This window comes from Chionomys nivalis, chromosome X (genome assembly GCF_950005125.1).
Source record: "Chionomys nivalis chromosome X, mChiNiv1.1, whole genome shotgun sequence".
Taxonomy (NCBI): domain Eukaryota; kingdom Metazoa; phylum Chordata; class Mammalia; order Rodentia; family Cricetidae; genus Chionomys; species Chionomys nivalis.
In genome coordinates, this window is record NC_080112.1 from 31,241,583 (window position 1) to 31,263,053 (window position 21,471).

Below are 21,471 nucleotides of genomic sequence, written 5' to 3' on the forward strand. Positions count from 1 at the left end.
TATATTGTTCGCCAGCCCCAGCATCTACTTTGTTTAGTGTACTTCCTACAGATGTTGGAGCTCTCGGCATAAAAATGCAACTAGAACGAATGGAGGCACAGGGTCAGGCACGGAGTAAGACTTTGGGTGTTGCCACTGTGCCGGGTTGTATGGCATATGAAGATTTCTGTTCAACTGAGCATGTGCAGAATGAGCCAACGCCATGAGACAGGTATATGCCTTAGTTGAAGACCAATAAAAAAAGAAGTCTTTGTTCCTCCACACAGCAGAAGTGTCCAATTAGTTTATAAGTCAGCTTTCCAGAAATCATCTGTTAAAATTCTCAGCGCGGTATTTTTAAAATAGTACTTACCAAAGTGCAGGGAACAGGGTGAAGACTGGGCTTATTTTCCTTCCAGAAACGATCTGCACAAACCCTTGATTGCCCCCTCAAGAGAGACTGGGAGATTTGCATGTTAAATATTTGGGCGCTAAACCCCTTTCTTTTTCTTTTCTGTCTTTCTTTTTAAAAAGCAAATCATGGGAAAATATAATTGGATGAGGTTTTTCTCCTATCCCAGAGATTTTGTGTTTTCCCTAAAGAATGAGCTTCAGAGTCCAAGAAACTGTCTTCTGTGGAGGTCCAACAGTTACAAGTCACTTACCCCAACCTATCATGCTACCTGCCACCTAATGAGTAAGGCATCCTTCATTCCGCTCTGAAGCACACAGAAATCCTCAAAAGTCAACTTGCCGGCTTAGCTTCCTTTCTCCAGCACAAATAAGAGCTATGCTAAGGCTTGCCCACTTTACTTTGGAGTTTATCTTTCATGGAGAATTCCTCTCAGAAGTAGAAATGGACAACTACAAAGCAGAAAAGGAGGTGCGGGTAGAAAAATAAAAAGAACTGCACGGATAGGCAGGCTCTCTGCTCGAAGACAGCTGGTTTAGGACTGAAAAGTCCAACTCCAGGAATGGAAGGTTTATAGGTCGGTTTATAGGTCGGTTTATAGGTCGGTTGCTCGACCAAGAGCTACCCCATGCCTCCACTATTCAATAGCAGTTCTAAGTTTGATGTGCAATTATACTCAATCTTTGTTGGAGAAGTAGAGGTAGATTCATTAAGTTAATCAATGCAGCACTCCACACACACAGTGGGTGGTCTAATCTTATCTGCACTTGACACTTCCTGGTCAGTCCTTGCTTGAATGGTTCCACATCTCCCAATCAGCACAAAGTTCAAAAGTTTTTCTCCAGCTAGAATGTCTACTTCCGAGCTCCTAGGGAGGATTTAGTCACCCACAGGGTCCAGTAGTCCACAGCTCCAAGAGTTTGCATCACGGCTGACAGCAAGCAAAAGCTCCTCTCTGCTTCCAGGATGAAAATAACCAAACCTTTCAAATGAACTTAATTTTTTTTTCTAAGTTTCTTCCAAAAATCCAATACTTTCCCCCAAATGTAAGTGGTCAGGTGTTAATAATTTAATTCTCTCTTAGCTAATTAAAGGGAATTTTCAAGTAACTAGTTGCATAAGTTAAAACTACATTTGATTTTGCTAATAACTGAATCTTCAAATAACAGTCATTTAAACAAATGAGGGTGGCGATGTTCTGGTTAACACGGAATCTGGAGCTGTGTGGTTGCTGACATTGGCCCCACTACTCCACAGTTGCATCAGTGACCTAGTTTGTTCTTCCCACTCTGCCGTCCTTGATAGTTCGCCTCTTTTCCTTTAGCCGTTTTCCTCATCTCAAGATGGATGCCACTGTTTCAAGCATTGGCAATGTGGAGCAGGAAGGCAGGAAGGGCAGGGGACGTTTTTTTACTCCCTGTCTCATCTCTATTAAAGAAATAAAATACATGTTCTTATCTCATTTGTCCAGACCAGAGTCACCTAGCAGGCAACCTCACTTGCAAAGGAGGCTAAGGACATAGGTGTTTTTGCCTTCTCTATGGAGGTGGATGGGAAAAAAAGCAGGTAGGGAACAGACTCCAGTAATCAATCAGCAATCTGTCTAGCATGGGAAAATGACCATTTATTATCACCATACCACTAATATATATACCACTAATGTATAGCTGATAGGCCTGAATTTTTGGAACTCTCTGAAAGCTCCATGGATGTTATAGATGCTACATAAATTTGATTCTTAGACATCATTACAAATCTCAAATGATTTTGAGTATTTGTTTGAATTTCTCAGAATTGGGATACACATTTGCAGGTTGCCCAGCTCCCATGTAATTTCAATATTACATAGATATAGAAGGGGAAAACACACTCCAGGGAAATATTAGGATGAGGGCCACACAAAGGGCAGTGCAACGTAAGCCTAATTTTGATAATTTGGAAACCAGTCTCATTCTGCAGTATGATTGTTTAATCGTATAAATTATCACTGAATTAGTGAATAAAACTAAGATTGACACTGTTCTCAACTGGAATAAATTTATTGCCTCGTGGCATAAGCAGAGTTTCTAAGCTCAAATGGAAGACACTACCCATAGTTCCAGTAAAAACATATAGATTACACTTATTCTTCAATACTTTGTGGTTCTTTGTTGGTTAGGCATTGAGAATGTTTAAACAAGCTACCAGGGCTTGTGACAAATAAGGCAGGCCCATTCTCAGCTGTACCCTAAAAAAGGATCAGACAAGTAATTACAATGAGAAGTAATGGTCCTTAGGGTTTAGGAAGTTTGAGGGAGCAAATCTGAAGAAGGCCTATGGTGCTGGAGAGATAACTTTATGGATGAAATGTTTATTGTGCAGGCATGGGGACCTAGATTCAGATCCCAGAAGTCAATCTAGTTGAAGCAGTGAGATTTGGACTTAGCTAAAGACCCTATCTCAAGAGATAAGTTAGACGGTTAGAGGAAGACACTGGATTTCAGCCTCTGACCTACTCACGTGCAAGATGATAGAACACACCTGCACACACACTCACACACACACCACATCCATCCATCCATTCATCCCACAATTATCTATCAATATATTACATATATGTCATTAATGTGAACATATATATTGGTTGAAGAAGACTAAACTAAAGAAATGTTTACACCAAGACTGAAAAAATATAGAAATTAGCCACTTGGAAGGATTGGGGCCTGTTGGGAAATAGCAGAGAGAATAACATTTATGGATTCATGGAGGCAAGCAAGAATATACTCTCTGAAAAAAAGACAATGTTCTTTTGGAATTCTGGATAATACAGTGTAGGAAGAAAGTGGCCATAATATGTTAAAGAAATAAACAGGGGCCAGATAGTAGAATATATTAAACGCCAAGTTAAAAAGTGTACCTACTAAAATGCTTGATTTCACTGATACTGACTCTTCTATGTCAGCTTTGGTCCCCTGGCCCTGTGCATGAACAGAGTGCTACATTTTAATGATTTTGTATTAATGTGTTTGTGTCTGTTGCTGTGTGTACATATGTGTGTGTGTGTGTGTGTGTGTGTGTGTGTGTGTGTGTGCTGGGAACTTATCTCAAGGCCTCTGGAAGGACAACAAATGCTCTTAACTGTGGAGCCATCTCTCCAACCCTGGAATTATGCTTTTAAGTCGTTCTTTCTTTAGTACTTGATGTACACTCTCTTCTCCCACCAATACTTTTTAAAATGTAGAAACTCCTCTAATACATTATTTCAATCCTCTCTGATCCCATTTAGCATTTCTGAGTGCCCCACTCCAGCTTCAGGGTAGTTTTGCACACAAAGACTATTCTTGTGACTTAAAGGATTTCCCACAAGCTGCTGGAACTGTTTTGCAATGAGGAAGCTTAGACCTCCTGCATCTGACTGTTAGCTATTAGCCAATCACTGATAGCGCAAGAATGTGGAGGTCCAATTCCCTTGGCTGGGAAAGAGGGAGCATTCCATTACATAGCTTCCCTGTAGAACTGAGCTCCAGGTATATACGCTTTGCAGGCCGTTACCTAAAATGACACCCCGGCTTAGCTCCTTTCCCTTCCGTTCCCCACTTCTCTCTTTTCCTGTTTTCTCTTGGAGTATTATTGCCTTAATGACTCACTTGTTTATGGTTCTGTTATCAAGATTAACTTTTGGGGAACCCTATTTAAACCAGTGGTGTTTCTTAAAGTAGCTATTTCACCAAAATCATCTGGGAGTTTATAAAACGTTTTTGTTTTGTTTCTTAATGTAGGTTCCCAAGCCTTACCCCAAACCTACCAAATCTGACTCCATTGGAGATGTCTCTGGAATGTATATTAGAATCTTTTTAAAAGAGATTTTAAAAGTTTTAATTTTATGTGTGAATCTCTCTGTCTCTCTTTCTCTCTCTCTCTCTCTCTGTATCCATAAGGCCAGCACCCAAAGGAGCTAGAGGCTCCAGATCCCCTTGGATCTGGAGTTACAGGCAACTGTGTGCTACCCAATGTTGGTGCTAGGAACTGAACTTGAATTTGAGTCCCCTGCAAGAGAAGTACATACTCATAATGGAAGAGCCATCCTCCAGCCCCAGCAATCTATATTTTTATATGCTCCCACCATGTGAATCTTATACACCTAAAATTGAATAATAAATAAATAAATAAATAAATAAATAAAATAAAATTGAATAATACCTGCTCTAACACTTGCTTGGAGAACTATCTTGAGGGAAAAAAAAGGTTGACATCACTACTAGAGAATCTATAGGACTCCACTACTATAGGAAATCCATTGAAAATGTACCAGAGTGCTCTAGGGAGCAGGAAAGGGCCTTAATAATGTGTTTGCTACCCAGTTTCTTCAAGTTCCAGTCCTGTAAACTTCCCTCTAAAGATTCGTTTTGCCTTTCTTCCTTTAATAGCCCTGAACAAGTCACTGGCAACTTTTTTTTAACAATAAAAACAATATTGCCTTTGGAAACAACACAACATCAGCATACACTGAATATTATCATTTAAGAATTAGCCAAAATACATCAGTTCTTTTAGCCACTTATGATCACAAGTTCATCGGACTTCCAGAACCTCCAGTGTACTGCATGCTGATGAGGACTGCATTAGACAGAAAGTAGCACACAATCCAAATCATCCTTAAAAATCCTGAGAATCCATTGACTCACATAATTGAAAAATTGGGGCTTAAATTAACATCCAGTGAGATTTGATTCAGGACTCAAGAAAAGTCATTGCTGAGCCTCTTTCCCCCAATTTTTATTATTCTATAAATTTTTATTATTTATTTTACTATGTGATAGTGGCTTTATTTTTATTTGTTTGACTGGTTGGTTGGTTGGTTGATTGATTTTTTTTTTTTTTTTGAGCCAGGCTCTGGTAGCCTTGGCTGGCCTAGAACTCACTATGTAGACCAAACTGGCCTGGAACTAACAGAGATTTGCCTGCCTCTGCCTCTGTATTGGCTTTATCTTTCGATGCCATAAGACAGTTACTGGGTCTCTAGGTGCTTGCCTTGAACTATCAAAATGTTTTTCAGAGTTTCTGACTTCAACTTATACACAAAAGAAAAAGGGTCTTGTCTATGAGGTCCTATTCCTGCTCAAAGATTCCTTCTTTCTCATTGGCCCGACAATGAGGCTCCTAACTATGCTGGGACCAATCACTGTAGGCAGGAAACAAGAGTCTTGAACTCATTTCATCAATCAGGGCCCACCTTTATACATAGGAAAATCATGAAAAAGGCAGAAGCCCCCCAGTTCTAGTCACCAAAAGCTAGCATTGGCTGTGTCTTCTCGCAATGTTGCCCCAAAACCCCAGTTCTAGTCACCAAATGCTGGCCTTAGCTGTGCCTTAGCGATCTGTGTTGTTCTCCAGTTCACCTAGTTACTGCATCCTGTCAACTTTTCTTTCAAAATTTCATCTAAATTCCTCCCTTCTCCATTTTTCCAGTCTCTGCTCCAAATCTACTGTCCTATCAGCTTACATTTACATGTTCCCCAGTCTTCTCATTGGACTACTACCCCCAACTGCTTGTCCTATCCCTGTTCACTGGACAGGGTCGGGGATATCCAGTTTGTGTTCAAGAAAGAGAAATCTCAACATTGAGAATTGGTTCTTGTGTATGGTGAACATTCTGAAGGTGTTTTGCCAAATCTTGAATGAGTGAACAGATTTACAGATCTCATTAATTCCTGAGATTCTCTTTTATTGACTTTTGTTTATAGTCTTGTTTCTTCATGCCTTCCACCTAGAAAATGTGTGAAGCATACTAGGTCTTCCATGTGCATTTGTTAAATAAGTGAAAGACTGCAGACAGTCCCTGATTTATAACGGTTCACCTTATGATTATCTAACTTTGCTATTGTCAAAAAGGGACATGCATCCAGTAGAAACCATACATTGGGCTTTGAACTTGGATAGTTATCCAGGATAGCTGTATGAGGGCTTATCTTCTCTCGTGATGACGGACAGCAGCAGCAATGGCAGCTCCCAGTCAGCCTCATGATCATAAAGGAAATCAGCAATGCTCCCAAGTGTGTTTGTTGTGTGACTAAGATGGGATGAGTGGGACACAGTATATTAAATGCATTTATATCTAGGGTATTTTCAGTTTATGATGGGTTTATAGGCACATTATCTCATCATAAGTAGAAAATCGTGTGTGTGTGTGTGTGTGTGTGTGAGAGAGAGAGAGAGAGAGAGAGAATATACTGAGGAAGGAACCCAAGGCTTCTACATTCTAGGTAAGTTCTCTACCACTGAGCAACACTCTCACCTTAGTTCTTCACATCTGATTTTGAGACAGTGTTAAGTCTCACTATATATAGCACAGGCTGCCTCCAATTCATGATCCACCAGCCTCAGCCTCCAGAGAGCTGAGATTACAGGGATGTGACACTATGAAGGACTTCAATCAAGTTATAGACTCATTTTATACTTAGAACTAGAGTTTGAAACCTAAAGAAATAAAATGATTGAATTCTTAAAAATGGAAATATGTGTCACGGAAAGATCAAGATTTCTATGGAGGAGATGGTCAGCACCATCCTAACTGGAGAGCTGTCAAGAGGAACAGTGGCAGACATAAAGGCCATTGAATTTATTTCTACTAATTGAAAAAGTTTTATTAGTTACCTTTTGTCTGGGGAAGCAAATTAAAATCTCATACGGCATTGGAGTTTTTCCTCCTGCTTAGCTGTAAGAGCTTTCAAAGGTAAACATGGGGAATTAAATCCCCTCCTTAATTTCTTTTGTCTGGATTTCCTAGTTCATTCTTTCCAGGCTGGCATTAAAATGTCACACACGGAAAAACATGAGATGAGCTACAATATGTTCAGTGCATGACTTATATCGAGCCTGGGCCTGGCTACATTACAAAGAGTCATGTTAAGTCACCCAAGCTTCTCTAGAAAGGAGTATAATTTACTATGCTAAGTGCACTGTAGAAAAGGTCAAGTGATTAATAAGTCACCGATATGAAATACAAGCCTATCAACGGTGGGAAGTTTAATCATTTACCCTCTGTGGGCTTGGGGGAAGCAGATTCTTGCTGGGGGTCTTTTGTGGCACTGGGGTCTTTTGTGGCACTGGGGGTCTTTTATGGTACTGGGGTCTTTTGTGGCACTGGGGGTGTTTTGTGGCACTGGGGTGTTTTGTGGCACTGGGGTCTTTTTTGTGGCACTGGGGTCTTTTGGGGCATTGGGGGTCTTCTGTGGCACTGAGACTCTACAGGCCTTTCAGGCAGGGATTTCCTTCTTATCTTACTTTTTCCTAAAATAAATGAGCTCTCTTCCTAAAAATCCTTATTCTCACAGAAGTGATCTATAATGCCGGCTCTATACTCACACAGTATTTTCCATTTTGGTCAAGAGGGAAAAAAAAAAAACACAGACTGTTTGCCATAGTTCTCAAGTCTGACAGGAGTTTTTCCAGTGATATTTTACTTCCTGGGTACTAATCAAATACCTCCCACTCAAACCTGTTTACCATGGTTATGGCTTTTAAATTGTCTTGTAAATAGGGACAATAACTAAGAAAGTAACCTTTTCAATGAACTAAGGGGGAAAGAGAGATTCTAATGATGTGTAAAGAAATAACTGAAGGACCAATTGTTGAGGGCTCATTATAAATGCCAGGCAGTTGGAGAAGACATTACACATATTTCATTCATCTATGCCACAACCGTATGAGGGAACTATCATCACCTTCCTTTTACAGATGAAAAAACTGAGGCTTGAAGAAAGGTTTAGTGATGTGCCAAGGACCATATGACTAGAAAGAGATGGGACCAATGTGGGGAACAACTCTGCAAGTCTCAAAGCCTGAACCATTCTGCACCCTGCCATTGGCTTTCTCTGAGGCAGCCGTAGGTCTGCCTTCTTAGGTTAAGCGGTTTGCCTTGAGCAAACGACACAATGGGTTGAATGACAACAATGGCAGTTTCTGCTTCTTGAAGACTTTTTTTTAAAGTGCCAAGAACAGCAAGGTCTATTTCCAAACACTTATTTGTTCATTGAATAAAACTTTAGTCAGTTAAATCAGATCCTCCCCCCCCCCACCTCAAGTTTGAGGACTGCTCCATTATTAGAGTTTGAGAGAAAAACCACAAGACAGGCAAGCTGGAAATTTCAGCAGCTGCCAAGAGGAGGGAGCTGGAGAAGCAGAAAAGAGAAAGCGTGCCTTTTGAATCAAGGTCAGCCACAGAGGTCTGCAAGCAGCTGTATGAAGAGAGCAGGAAGCGGGAATTCATAGACACAATGAGAAAGCTCCGAGTGAGGCTCAAGCAAGCTTAGGATCTCAGTTGGTATCCAAAGAAGAGATAGAGAGGGGTAAAGGAAATGGTAAGCGTTTAAATGATCTAATTTATTTATTTGACATTTACATTTTTAAACATTCAAAAAATTTAAAATACATTTATTTATTGTATTTGTGTGCCATCACACCTGGATGGTTGTTCATTTATTTGTGTGGTGTTTGTATGTGTGCGTGTGTGCATATGCCTATGTACTATGGCCTGTGTGTGTAAGTCACAGGAAAACTGTGTGAATGAATTCTCTTCATCCACCATGTGGGGCCCTGGGATTGAAATCAGGGTATCAGGATTCTTCAGAAAGTTCCTTTACCTGCTCACCATCTTGCTAGTCCTCAAAAATTATATTTTGAAGTTAGAATTCAGAAAAGTAGGCAGGCAACTGCCTCAACCTGATTCTTGCCTTCTTGTAGCTTATTAGTTACTGAGGGAAGCGATGTAATCCATCACAGTAATAAATTTATGATTATTTCAATAATAGTGCAAGGATCAGGCCTGGGAGTGTAGCTTAGTGGGTAGAATGCTTGCCTGATAAGTACAGGCCCTGGTTTGATCTCTAGCAGGGGATGAGCAGGCATGGTGCTGCGTGCCTGTAATTTCAGCACGTAGGAGATGGACCTGGAGCTCCAGTTCCAGGGGATCCAATGCCCACTTCTGGCTTCAAGGGTATCTGTGCACAAGTTGGCATATATTCACACAAACACATAAATCTTAAAAGAAGAAGAGTGCAAAGACAACTCAACAGGGAAATAATCATTTCAATTAATGATGATGGGGAAACTGGATATCTATAATGAATTCTTTCTATTACCATATTGAAACTTAACTGAAAAGGAATCATTCACTTAGTGTATGACCTAAAACCACAAAATTCTGGAGTAGAACAAATAGTAAAATCTTCATGACATTGGATATGGCAATAATTTCTTACATATGATAGTAAATACAAAAACAACAAAAGTAAAAATAGGTAAATTATGCCATATCAAGACTTTAAATTTCTGTGCACTGAAGATACAATCACCCTGAGAAAAGGTTGTTTTAAAAATGAAGAAAAAAAAGTACAATCAAATTTGAGTGTGATGATGAAAAAAAAATGAAAAGAACAAAAAAAAAATTCCAAGGACGCCAAAGGTTTAAGATTTCCCTGGGCACAGCACAAGCGAAGAGAGGGGAAGGAAGAACTAGGAGAATAGTCTGTATGGAGTGCCCCTTGGTGTTCTTACTACACAAGAGGAAATGACCCCGGGGGTGGGGGTCAGAGCAGGCCTCTCACGGGTAATCATGGCTTAGTCATTCTAAGCAATCCCACTTGTTTGTCCTAAGCTATCCTGGCTAAAATATGTTGTTTTCCTTTCATAAACAACTTTTCCTTAGCCGGGCGGTGGTGGCGCACGCCTTTAGTCCCAGCACTCAGAGGCTTTCTGGGAGTTCCAGGTCGGCCTGACATACAGAGTGAGTCACACAGACAGGACAGCCTGAGATACACAGAGAAACCCTGTTTCGGGGGGAAAAAAGAAAAAAAAAACACCTTTTCTTACTGACATGGTTGTTATGTTCATTTAACACGGGTTAGCCCCAGTGCGTGCTGCCTTCAGGTTCCTCGGAATCAGTAAGGCCACCCTGCCTGCGTTCTTTGTTCCGGATCTGCCATGCTAACCCATACTTGAACCTCTTTTTCGGTTTTACATGCTCCCTGATTGCGAGCAGTTTCTGCTAACATCTCTTTCCGTGGCGAGTCGGAACGTCTCGTGATAGCTGTTCCTCTCCTTCGTTCTCAATTTGCTATTAGAAACTTTGTGGTAGGTGGGGGTTAAGTGAATGATTAGAAACGAAATGAAACACTCTTGGAACTGAATGGTAAAAGGCTGCGATGGCTTAGACCTGTAATTCCAGAGACGGAGGACTCCCAATTTTAAGCCACTTTGGGCCACGTAGTAGCAAGTCCCATAAAAAGGTAACCTATGAAAGGGGAGAAAATATTTACAAATCAACCCAACCACACAACAGGTCAATTTAAAATGTTCAAAAAGGGGCCTGGAGAGATGGCTCAATAATGAAGAGCCTGTATTGCTCTTCCAAATGACCCGTTTGATTTCCAGCATCCACATCAAGTTTCTCAAGGTCGCCCGTAACTCCAGCTCCAGGGGAATCCCACACCCCCGACTTCTACACGCAAAATTCACTGGTGCACATACCCTCTCACACATACCACATACAAAGCTCTTGGCGTTGGAGAGATGGTTCAGCTCTTTCGTAGGACCGGATTCAGTTCTCGGAGCCAAGTATAGTAACTCTCAACTGCCGGTTAACTCCAGCTTCAGAAGATCAAGTGCCCCTGCTGGCCGCCATAAACACATGCTCCCTCTTTCAAGGACAAATGCACACAGACACACGGACATACACATATATAAAATATAGAAACCAAATAAACCTTTAAAAAAGCTTTTCATCAGTCATTTTACATAAAAGTTGAGGCATTCCTGACCACCTAGTGTCAAAACGCTAAGGCTGGTCTCACCGAGACTCGAACTCGGATTGCTGGATTCAAAGTCCAGAGTGCTAACCATTACACCATGAGACCACCACACTGAGTGCTGTCTATTATCGTACTTTTATGGACATGTCTAGCTTCTGAAAGGCCGATTTACATGCCTAATTCATGGGTGCGGATGGAATTTGATTATATTTCCTGACATTTAGGTTTATAGTTTACACTGTCACTCAGCTCAAATAGCCAGATCTAAAAATTAAAATAAAACGGAAGAAAGAGGAAAACCACCTCACCTCTTGATGTTTGGTGACCACGGTATGAGAAATCCCAAATCACTAGATTTAGAATGAAGTGTGTATATCAGTGGCTGTCTAGGTTGCCTGTCTCCTGTAATTTTTCCGGCTTCTCTTCACATCCATCCCCATTCTAGACAAGGAGAAATGCATCTAAATGTGGAATTAGGATAGCAGTTTACTCTCTTTCATTTCAACTCTGAAAGCTTTCTTTTCCTTCTGCAGTGACGATAACACCCTAAACCAAAGTGGAGGTAGAGCATAGAATTTTTTTAGTAGAGCAACTGCCTTAGAAACCTGTCAGAGGAACATATTTGGGTTCCTAAATATGGTAGCTGGTGGATGTGAGCTGGAAAGCAGTTTTCTCAGGGAAGAAAACAGGCATATGCCCGACTGCACCAACATGGGGGATGTTGGTGGTGTTATAACATGCTGGAGCTTGCTGAGATATTTCAGAGTGACGAAGTTACTAAAGCTACTATGACACTAAAGAAAGCCACGTACATGCAGTGGCTCAGCAAGGACTGTACTTAAGGACAAAAGAGAATTTCAGGAAGACAGGCAAGGACAGGGCAATGGTAGTCTTGATAGAACCTTGGAAGGAATGTAACCCTGTCATCCAACCTTGGCTCTGAGGGGATAGATATAACTTAGGGTTGCACAAGCAGATTATGTTTTCATTACCAGAAGGTCTGGTTCTATAGAAATTCTTTTGGGCCACGAATTTGAGAATATAGAAGTGGCTAGAGGAGTTGAGAGAGATTGCTCAGTGATTAGGAGTAGTTGTAGCTGCAGAGGACCCTGATTCAGTTCCGAAAACACATGTGGCAGTTTATAATTGTAAGGACAGTTCTGTGGGATCTGTTCTCCTTTGACCTCTGAGTATTGCATGTGCATGGTGAACCTATTTGACAGCAAGATTTTGATAATACAACTTCTTTATCTGATGTGATGTTCTTTCTTTTCTTTTTTTCTTTTTTCTTTTCTTTTTTTTATTTTTTTATTTATTTATTTTTTTTGAGGCAGGGTTTCTCTCTGTAGCCCTGGCTGTCGTGGAACTCATTCCTATAAATCAGACTGACCTTGAACTCAGAGAGTCACCTGCCTCTGCCACCCAAGTGCAGGAATTAAAGGTGTGCACCACCACTGTCCAACTTGATGTATTGTTTTAAAATAACATCAAAAACTAAGCCAGGCATGGTGGCACATGCCTTTAATCCCAGTACTTGGGAGGCAGAGGCAGACAGATCTCTGTAAATTAGAAGCTCGCCTGGTCTACAAAGTGAGTTCCAGGATAGCCAGGACTGTTACACAGAGAAACCCTGTCTCAAAAGAAAACAAAAGACCAAAGACTAGGCAAATGATTTATCCCCTTATCCTCTAAAATATATTCCTTATAATTGCCCTTTCCCCTTATTTTTATTTTATGTGCATGCATATTTTGTCTATATGTCTCTCTGTGCACCATGTGCATGTCTGCTGTCCACAGAAGCCAGAAGAGAACATTGGATCCCCTGGAACTGGAGCAGCACACAGTTGTTAGCCATCACGCTGGTGCTGGAAATGGAGCTAGGATCCTCTGAATGAGCAGCCAGTGCTTTTAACTACTAAGTCACCTCTGGCAGCCCCTCTTTTCTCCTTTTTAATAGAGCCCAACTTTGCAGCCCAGACAGGCCTTGAATTCACAATTCTCCTACCTCATCCTCCCAAGTGCTGGTATTGCTGGTATGTACAACAATGCCCAACTCTATAATTACTTTTTCTGGAATTGAGGAGGAAAATTAAAGGGGTACAGGATAAGAAAGGAGTCTTCTTGAAGTCTCATCTGAGCTCTGAGTAAAGAATTTCAGAACAATTGATATTTGCTGGGAAAGTTGCTTCTCTAGAGACATTATTTCCCTTTTCCATACCAGAGACTGAACCTGGTACGACTGAACTCAGGCAAGTACTCTACCACTGAGCTACAACTCCAACTCTCAAAATTCCTTCACAGAGAAACATTTCACATAAGAATGTTAAAATAGCAATGAAATATACTTAAGGTGGATAATAGCTGTAAAATAAAGGATAACTATGCTACAATCCGCAGACCCAGAGAGACTAGGGAACAAGGACAGTTCATGGGGGAACACCCAATCTCCCTGGGAAGGGGAAATAGAAGAGATTTTGTGAGTGGACTGAGTGCAGGTGGGGATGGGAACCAGAGTGATCAGGGAGGGGGAGGGCACTGAGAGGGAGAGTGCTGAAGGGGACAGCTAGGCAAAGGGCAGAAGCCTGGCTCAGGGAAATCTCCCAGGAGTCTTTGGGGAGGACTTGAGTTTAGACTCCCAGCAACAGCAAAGAAGTAGTCAGAACTGGCCATCTCCTGTAACCAGATTGGTGCCTGGCCCAGTAGTCATCAGAGAGGCATCATTCAGTAACTGGTTGTGAAAGACCCCCGGTGCAGGGAGACTCTCACTCAAGTCTCGGGATAACACGACCCCCCCCCCAGTAACTCACGAGAGACCGTCCTTGCTGCAATCACACGAGGCTTTAATTGATGAGATGAGATGGGAACCAGTGCACTGGGGCCGAGACTCATAACCCACGCAGGGGAAGAGTTCGACCCCGAGTGACAGGGAGAAGGAGTTTTTAAAGGAAGAAACCGCAGCCCAGTAATCCAAAAGGGTCATAGAAAATTCCGAAAATCCAGTGACGGTCACAAGGGGGCAACTCCCTGCCTCTCAGGACCACTCCCAAGGTCATAATCAGCTAGTTCCTAAAACACAGTACAATGATAATCACAAGGGGGAAACTCCCTGTTTCTCAAGATTATTTTCAAGATTACAATCTAACTTTATCTTCAGCTAGTTCCTGAAACACAGTCACTGAACCAGCTAATCCTAGATTCCTGATTCTTCTCTTCCTGCTGGGCGCAGGGGTGGGGGGGTGGGGGGGGAGGTGTTTGGATTTATCCAGGTCTTTCAGTGGAAACAGATGCAGACCCACAGCTAAACATTAGGCTGAGTTCGGGAATCCTGCAGACGTAAACGGTGTTGATGATAAAAGGCTGAATGCATCCTTATCGGTTTTCAGCTATAGCAGGAAAAAAGTTGCACTGTTTTAAAATGCCAGCTTTCTGGGCCGTCCTGCCAGGGCAAACTCTGACTCTTTCAGGCAGGCAGTCTGACTGAGTGTGGTCTGTGAGCAGAATGTTGCAGCTTGCTTGCTGGCAAGGACCTTGAAACGCCATAGAGTTGTGGCAATAAACATGGCTCCTGCAGGTACCTCTGCCATGAGGCTGGAAAGCTAAGAAATGGGCTGGATCCAGCCATCAAAGCCACGGCTTTAATCCTCTCCTTAGACTCATGTAGTTAGAAAAAGAGAGATATATAGTAAAGAAATTCAAAGAGAAAAAAAAAACCTCTAAATGGTTTACAGTGTGTTTAAAAATATATGCAGGCTTGAAAAAAAAGTTAAAGTTCTTAAAGTAAAGAAAGAAAGAGAGTAGTTTGGGTGTGGTGATACACACCTTTAATCCCAACACTTGGGAGGTAGAGGTAGATTGACCTCTGTGACTTCAAGGTGTGGTAGCACACTCCTTTAATCCCAATGCCTGGGAGGCAGAAACAGACACATCTCTGTGAGTTCTGGCTGTGGTAGGACACACCTTTAATCCTAGCACTGAGGAGGCAGAGACCAAGGGACCTCTGTAAATTCAAGGACAGCCTGGTCTACAGAGTTATTCCAGGACAAAGATATACAAAGAACTTGTCTCAAAAAGTAAAAATAAATGAAATAGAGGTTAAAATAAAGCCACACAAAGATGGAAAATACACAGAGAATCTTGATACTGTATGCTATTATGCTCTCTTTGAATTGTTTGAATGCTGAGGAAGGGGCAACAGCTGCTAAAAGATATTTGTTTATAAATGCTGCTGAACTAACCCAAGATAGATATTTTGAAAATACCTTGACTTCAAAATTTGGATCTAAGGTTATGATGCTTTGGAAAAGTCCTTTTGTTTTCACAGGGGATGAGACCCTGTGGATTGCTTCTATCCCAATATGGTATGATAGACCACACCCTCCTGAAAGGTTGCTGTGAACACCCTCAAAAAATTACTTTGCTCAACTCCCAACTGATATGAACCTAGGAGACAGATTATACCATGAAAGACCTGAATAACAGCGCCCCCATTCAGCACGAAACAGTTTGGAGAAAAATAACTCCACCCATATTCCCAAATATTGTTTATAAATGTTCTTTTACATTTAAAGGGGGATATGATATAGATATAAATAATTTGCATTGGTATGGATTTTAAGGTCAATTTTGTTATATGTATATGTGGTTTTGCTCTTGATTAAGGTATTGTGATTATGTAGTTCATTTAAAAATGTAATGTATAATTAGGAAATATAGGTTGCTAATGGATAATTATCTATAATAGTCAAGCTTGTAGTCATGTTAGATTTTCTAGACATGTAGAGATATATTTCAGTTAAATAGGCATTCTTCATATCTTTCAAAGACTACAGAATATGACATTTTTAAATGTTTTAATAACTTAGGGCTTTTCATGACACGTCTACTCCTGGCAGCACCAATCTACTTCAAGAGGAAGATGGGCATCGAAGAGGCTCCTTATGGAGTTGGTTAGCCATTTGGGCAAGAAACTGCTCTTGCCTGGACCGTTGCATAAACTGGACACAAAGAGCCCACAGAAAGAGTACTGCTGAACTTGCATAAAGGTGAGATGGTCTTTCGGGGCATAAGCTAGCCAGGCGGCTGTGCAGCAGGAACCCATCCCACTGTTTCTTCTACAGGAGAGGGGAGAAAGGAATGTAGAAGTCAGAGGGGTCAAGGACACCACGTGAGGCTCACACAATCAACTAACGGGGCTTATAGGGGCTCACAGAGACTGAATCGAAAACCAGGGAGCCTGCATGCGACCGCACATGTGTTACAGTTGTGTAGCTTGGTCCTCTTGTGGGACTCCTAACAGTGGGAACAGGGGCTGTCTCTGACTGACTCTTTTACAGGCTTTTGGGACCCTACTCCTCATACTGGATGGGCTTGCCCAGCCTTAACACATGGGGAGCTGTTTAGTCTTACTGCAATTTGATATGCCATGTTTTGTTGATATTCATGGGAGATAGACCCTTTCCTGGATGGAGACAGAAGAGGAGGGGATTGGAGGAGGTGGGAATGGGAGGGAGGGACTGGGAGGCTAGGATGAGGGGGAGGCTGTGGTTGGGATGCGAAATAAGTAGATGAATTTTAAAAAAAAAACAGAAATATATTAGCCGGGCGGTGGTAGTGCACTCTTAATCCCAGCACTCAGGAGGCAGAGGCAGGCAGATCTCTATGAGTTCGAGGCCAGCCTGGTCTACAAGAGCTAGTTCCAGGACAGGAACCAAAGCTACAGAGGAAACCCTGTCTCGAAAAATCAAAAAAATATATATTTAAGGCCTGAAATGCATGAGATTAAGTGTGGCATTTCTTCTTTTTTTGTTTTTGTTTTTCATTTCTTCTTTACTACATTTAAATCTGAAATTTTCTGTGAGTCTCGTAAATAATACTCTAAACTTTGTCTACAGTAATGAGAATCCTGTCCTTTCTGACCCAAAAGACAGGACAAAAGTTCAGGAGCAAGTACGGAGTGGCATCCACTTAAGTCACCTTTTGTGTCTAGAACACGAGACAGTCTTACTGTCCCCTACGAGGAGCTTGAAGGAAGTCCTCCTTTGAAAGATTTGGCACAGATGCCGTGCTGGAGCAAGAGCTTATAGGAGAATGATAGGAAGCAACACTGTTCTCAGAAACGAAGACATTTACAATGTTCCTGCGAGGAAAAGATTGCTTTCTTTAGCTGATTCCTATAGAAGTTGGTTTTAAAGCTTTCTTTAGCTGATTCCTATAGAAGTTGGTTTTTCTTTCCCACATCCACTTTAGCTCCTGAATGAATTAAGAGAAATAAGCTCAATCTCCGAGTAATTTGTTAAAATTTTATTTTCATCATTTTGGAGCCTAGGTATGGGGAACTGAGTTCATCAAAGGATCATATCCAGTGGACACAGAATTCCCAACTAAGATATCTCAGAATGACACCACCCATCCTGAGGAAAATGCAGGCTTAACCTAGACTTGAACGTGATAGTGGGAAGCCAGATAAGGCTTCCCTAGAGGTGGTATGGGTTAGCTCAAGGGTTGGGTTAGATGTTGGGAAGCACACACAAAAAAGAAAGAACATATATAAAGGGCCATAATACTAAAAGACAAATCCTGGACACTAATAATCCCCAATTTTGAAATCCACAAACATCAAAAGTTATTAATATCTAAAATCCTCCAAATATTCTGGAAGAAATTATTTAAAACATCATTGGACACATTTATTTACATTTTTAAAGAACATCAATTTGAGAAGCATACAAAAACATGAGAGAACACTTTATAGGCTGCATTGCATGTTAAAATTAGAAACAAAACCATACATATTTTTGTAGGCATGCACACTCAGGTGTTGCGTGTGAAAGCAATATCATAAACATTAAAAAGAGTTCTGGCATTCAAGATGTTCAGTAATGAATATTTTAAGGAAACATAGAATTTTCTTTGAGTAGATTTATCATATGAAAGACCATATAGATTATTTAAGAATGGAGGCTCTCAAACTAAACAGAAAGATGCTCATTGCTTTCTGAAGAGTTCAGTTAAGGTAACTAAACTAACAGAAAGTGCAAGACATAAGGTGTAAAAGCCATATTCAAACATAAATAGACCAAGAAGTAAGTGTATAAATGCATATCACTGTGGCTAGTAATTGAATGCACCCAGGTTTGTAGCTACTATTATCAAAATACTGTGAGAGATAACCTCATGTGTGTGTGTGTGTGTGTGTGTGTGTGTGCCACTGTGCAGCACAAGTTCGCTTGGGATTTGCTAGTAGCCTAGGCTGAGCTCAACCATACCATCCTCTTCCTTGTCTCCTGAGTGCTGAGATGACATGTCTATCCACTATGTGCTAATCTTGATGTTTCTTTTTTCTGCTTCAGTCTTTTTATGTGTTACATGCCTATTCAGTTATTTTTTCCCTGAGTGAGTTTTGAGTTTGTGTCTTTTTAGGTTTCATCTAGGTTATATAATTTGTTAACAGTGTTGTTTAACATGTTTCTATAATCCTTTTATTTCTGTGATACCAACGAGATATTCCCTCTTTCATTTGTTCTTTTCCTCTTTTTAAAAAAATAATCCTTATTTATTCTTTGACGGTTTCATTCATGCATACAACTTAACTCAATCCTATGTACTTCTAACTCCCACTATAGTTTCCCAAAACACCACCTTCCCACTTCCATATCCTCGTTAAATATAACCTACTGAGTCAGGTTAGTACTACCTGATGGAATATTGAATGATCTTGTTGATTTTATCTTGTGAAAATGTTGGGCAGGAGACAATAACTGAAGTGGATTCATGGGTGCAATGGCCAAAGCATGTCTGGGAGAGAATATCTCTCAGCGTTCTCTCCATCTCTGGCTCTTTCACTCTTTCTGCCCCTTCTGCAATGTTCCCTGAGTTTTGATGGGTATATATATATATATATATATATATATATATATATATATATATCTTAGCTACTGCACTGTTACTGGGAGGAGACACTATGACAAAGACAACTTATAAAAGAAAACATTTAATTGGGGGCTTGCTTAGAGTGTCAGAGGGTTAGATCATAATCACTATGGTGCAGAGCAGGGCACCAGGCAGGCAGGGAGGCATGGTGTTGGAGAAATTTGCTGAAAGTTCACATCTGATCTGCAAGTTGGAGAGAGAGAGAGAGAGAGAGAGAGAGAGAGAGAGAGAGAGAGAGAGAGAGAGGGAGAGGTCCTGTCATGGGCTTTTGAGACTTCGAAGCCAACCCCCCAGTGACACACCTCCTCCAACAAGACCACGTGCTTAATTCTTCCAAAACAGTTCACCAACGGGGGGGGGGTCAAGCATTCAAACATATGAGCCTATGGGATCAATTCTTATTCTTATCACCACAATATAGACGTCCCACTGATCTGGGCACTCAGCAGCCACTTATTCTCAGCTCTTGGACCAATTATGAGTCATCACACTAACTGCCCCACTGCAAAAAGAAGCTTCTCTGGCCAATGTTCAGAGGAGCAGTAATCTATGGCTATAACCATAAATATTTAGAAGGCAGTTTGATAACATGACCGTTTAAGAGAACAATAGAAGTTGATTCCCTATTCCCCACCCCTGCCAAGGCCTGCAACTTCCCAAGCCATGGACTTTTGACTAGGTTTACAGTACCAGGTATGAATTTCAACCGAGAGAGGTAGTCCTCAAACCCAATCAGAAAGCATTTGCTTACCTCTGAGCCTTCATGTTACTATTGCACCCGTGGGAATATTTCCCCTGGCAGGTCAGTCTTGTCGCACCCACAGTTCACCACCGGGCAATACCATTAATGACGTTCCTCCTCCAAGGGCTCACATAGCACCTCTTAGTACTGGGAAAACAAGCCTGTGGAGAAGTTTTAGCTTAGTTCCAGCTTGACTTCTCTATGGCCAGCAACCGAACATGTGTTTTTAGCAATAAGATCTTACCATTTAGTTATGGTGGGGAACCAAGAGCAATGGCAATGACCTGTGTTGTTTGGAATGCAACCTGTAAGGCAGCATCTCATGCCCGGTACTGAGATTTTCATCTAATAACCCATGTCTTTTGGGAAAGTATTGTTTACAATGCAGGCTAGTTGTGCTCATGCTCTTCTATGAAAAATTACATTTTAAAATTAACTTACAAAATAATGGGTTTCCACAAGAGATTTTTTTAATACATCCTTAGATTTTAAACCAAGACTATTGACAAAATTGATTAAAAACAAAACAAAACAATGATTCACTCACTATTCATGAATAGAACCCAAGAATGGTTAGCTTAAGTAATTTTACCTTTTGTTGTTTGAGACAGGTCTCACTATACAGCCCTGGCTGGCCTGGAAATTGCTGTGAGACCAGGCTGACTTTTAACGTACAGAAATCCACTTGCTTTTGCTGGTATTAAAGGTGTGTTCCACTATGCCTAGTCAAGAATTGTATCTGTTGCCAATTCCAGTGTACATAAATTCTTATTGAAGGATTTCAACATTTGAATACACATTCCCAGTGCTTCACACAAGGACAATGTTGTGATGTGTGCTTTGTGGAGTTAAATTTGCAACATAATGCACAAAATAAACTAGAACTTTCTGAAACTCCATGTAGCTTGTACCTCCAGAACTGCAAGTGAAGTATAAATGAAAAGCATACCAAGGAAACGCTAAACAATAAGATGCCAGGCATGGTGGCACACGCCTGTAATCCCAGATTCTGGAGGTGAAGGGAGGAGGATCACAAGTTTGATGCTAATGAAAATAATAATGATATTGACAAGTTAAATTAGCAGGAAAAAACTAAAATGAGGAATTGAAACTTCCAAATGAGTTGTTTTGATATAATTTTGACATATGGAAAAAGTGTGTTACAAGAATAGAATGTGAGCAATTGTATAGTGAGACTCCATACAAGGTCATCAACTACTAGATTCTGAAGTCTGGTATTAGCGTAAATAGCTGTTCCTTTCCTTTAGGGAATAGCTTATTATTGAAGAATATTACACAGTCACATTCATTTTCTGTTGGGTACTGCTCTTTTAAAAAGTCTTTTAGGATTCCATATACATGTGAGCGTGTCCAGTGGAATTTTCTCATCATTTGTGCAATGTTTCTATTTGTTTTGGGCACATGGAAATCCATTCCACATTCATTCCTCCATAGACCAAAGATCTAGGAAACATAATACTGACGAGGTCAGTGAGATGATGACTCAGAAGGTTTGCTGCCAAGCCAGACAACCTGAATTTGGTCTTCGGGCCCCATATACTAGAAGGCGAGAACAAACTTCTGAAATTTGTTCTCTGTCCTGCACCTGTTCACCATGAAAC

General features: G+C 40.9%; 1 non-coding gene across 1 annotated transcript; it reads right to left on the minus strand.

The window, feature by feature from the left end:
• Positions 1-11,211: 11,211 nt before the first annotated feature.
• Trnaq-uug (transfer RNA glutamine (anticodon UUG)) lies at positions 11,212-11,283 on the minus strand. Its single transcript has one exon. It is a non-coding gene; the product is annotated as a tRNA-Gln (tRNA).
• Positions 11,284-21,471: the final 10,188 nt, after the last annotated feature.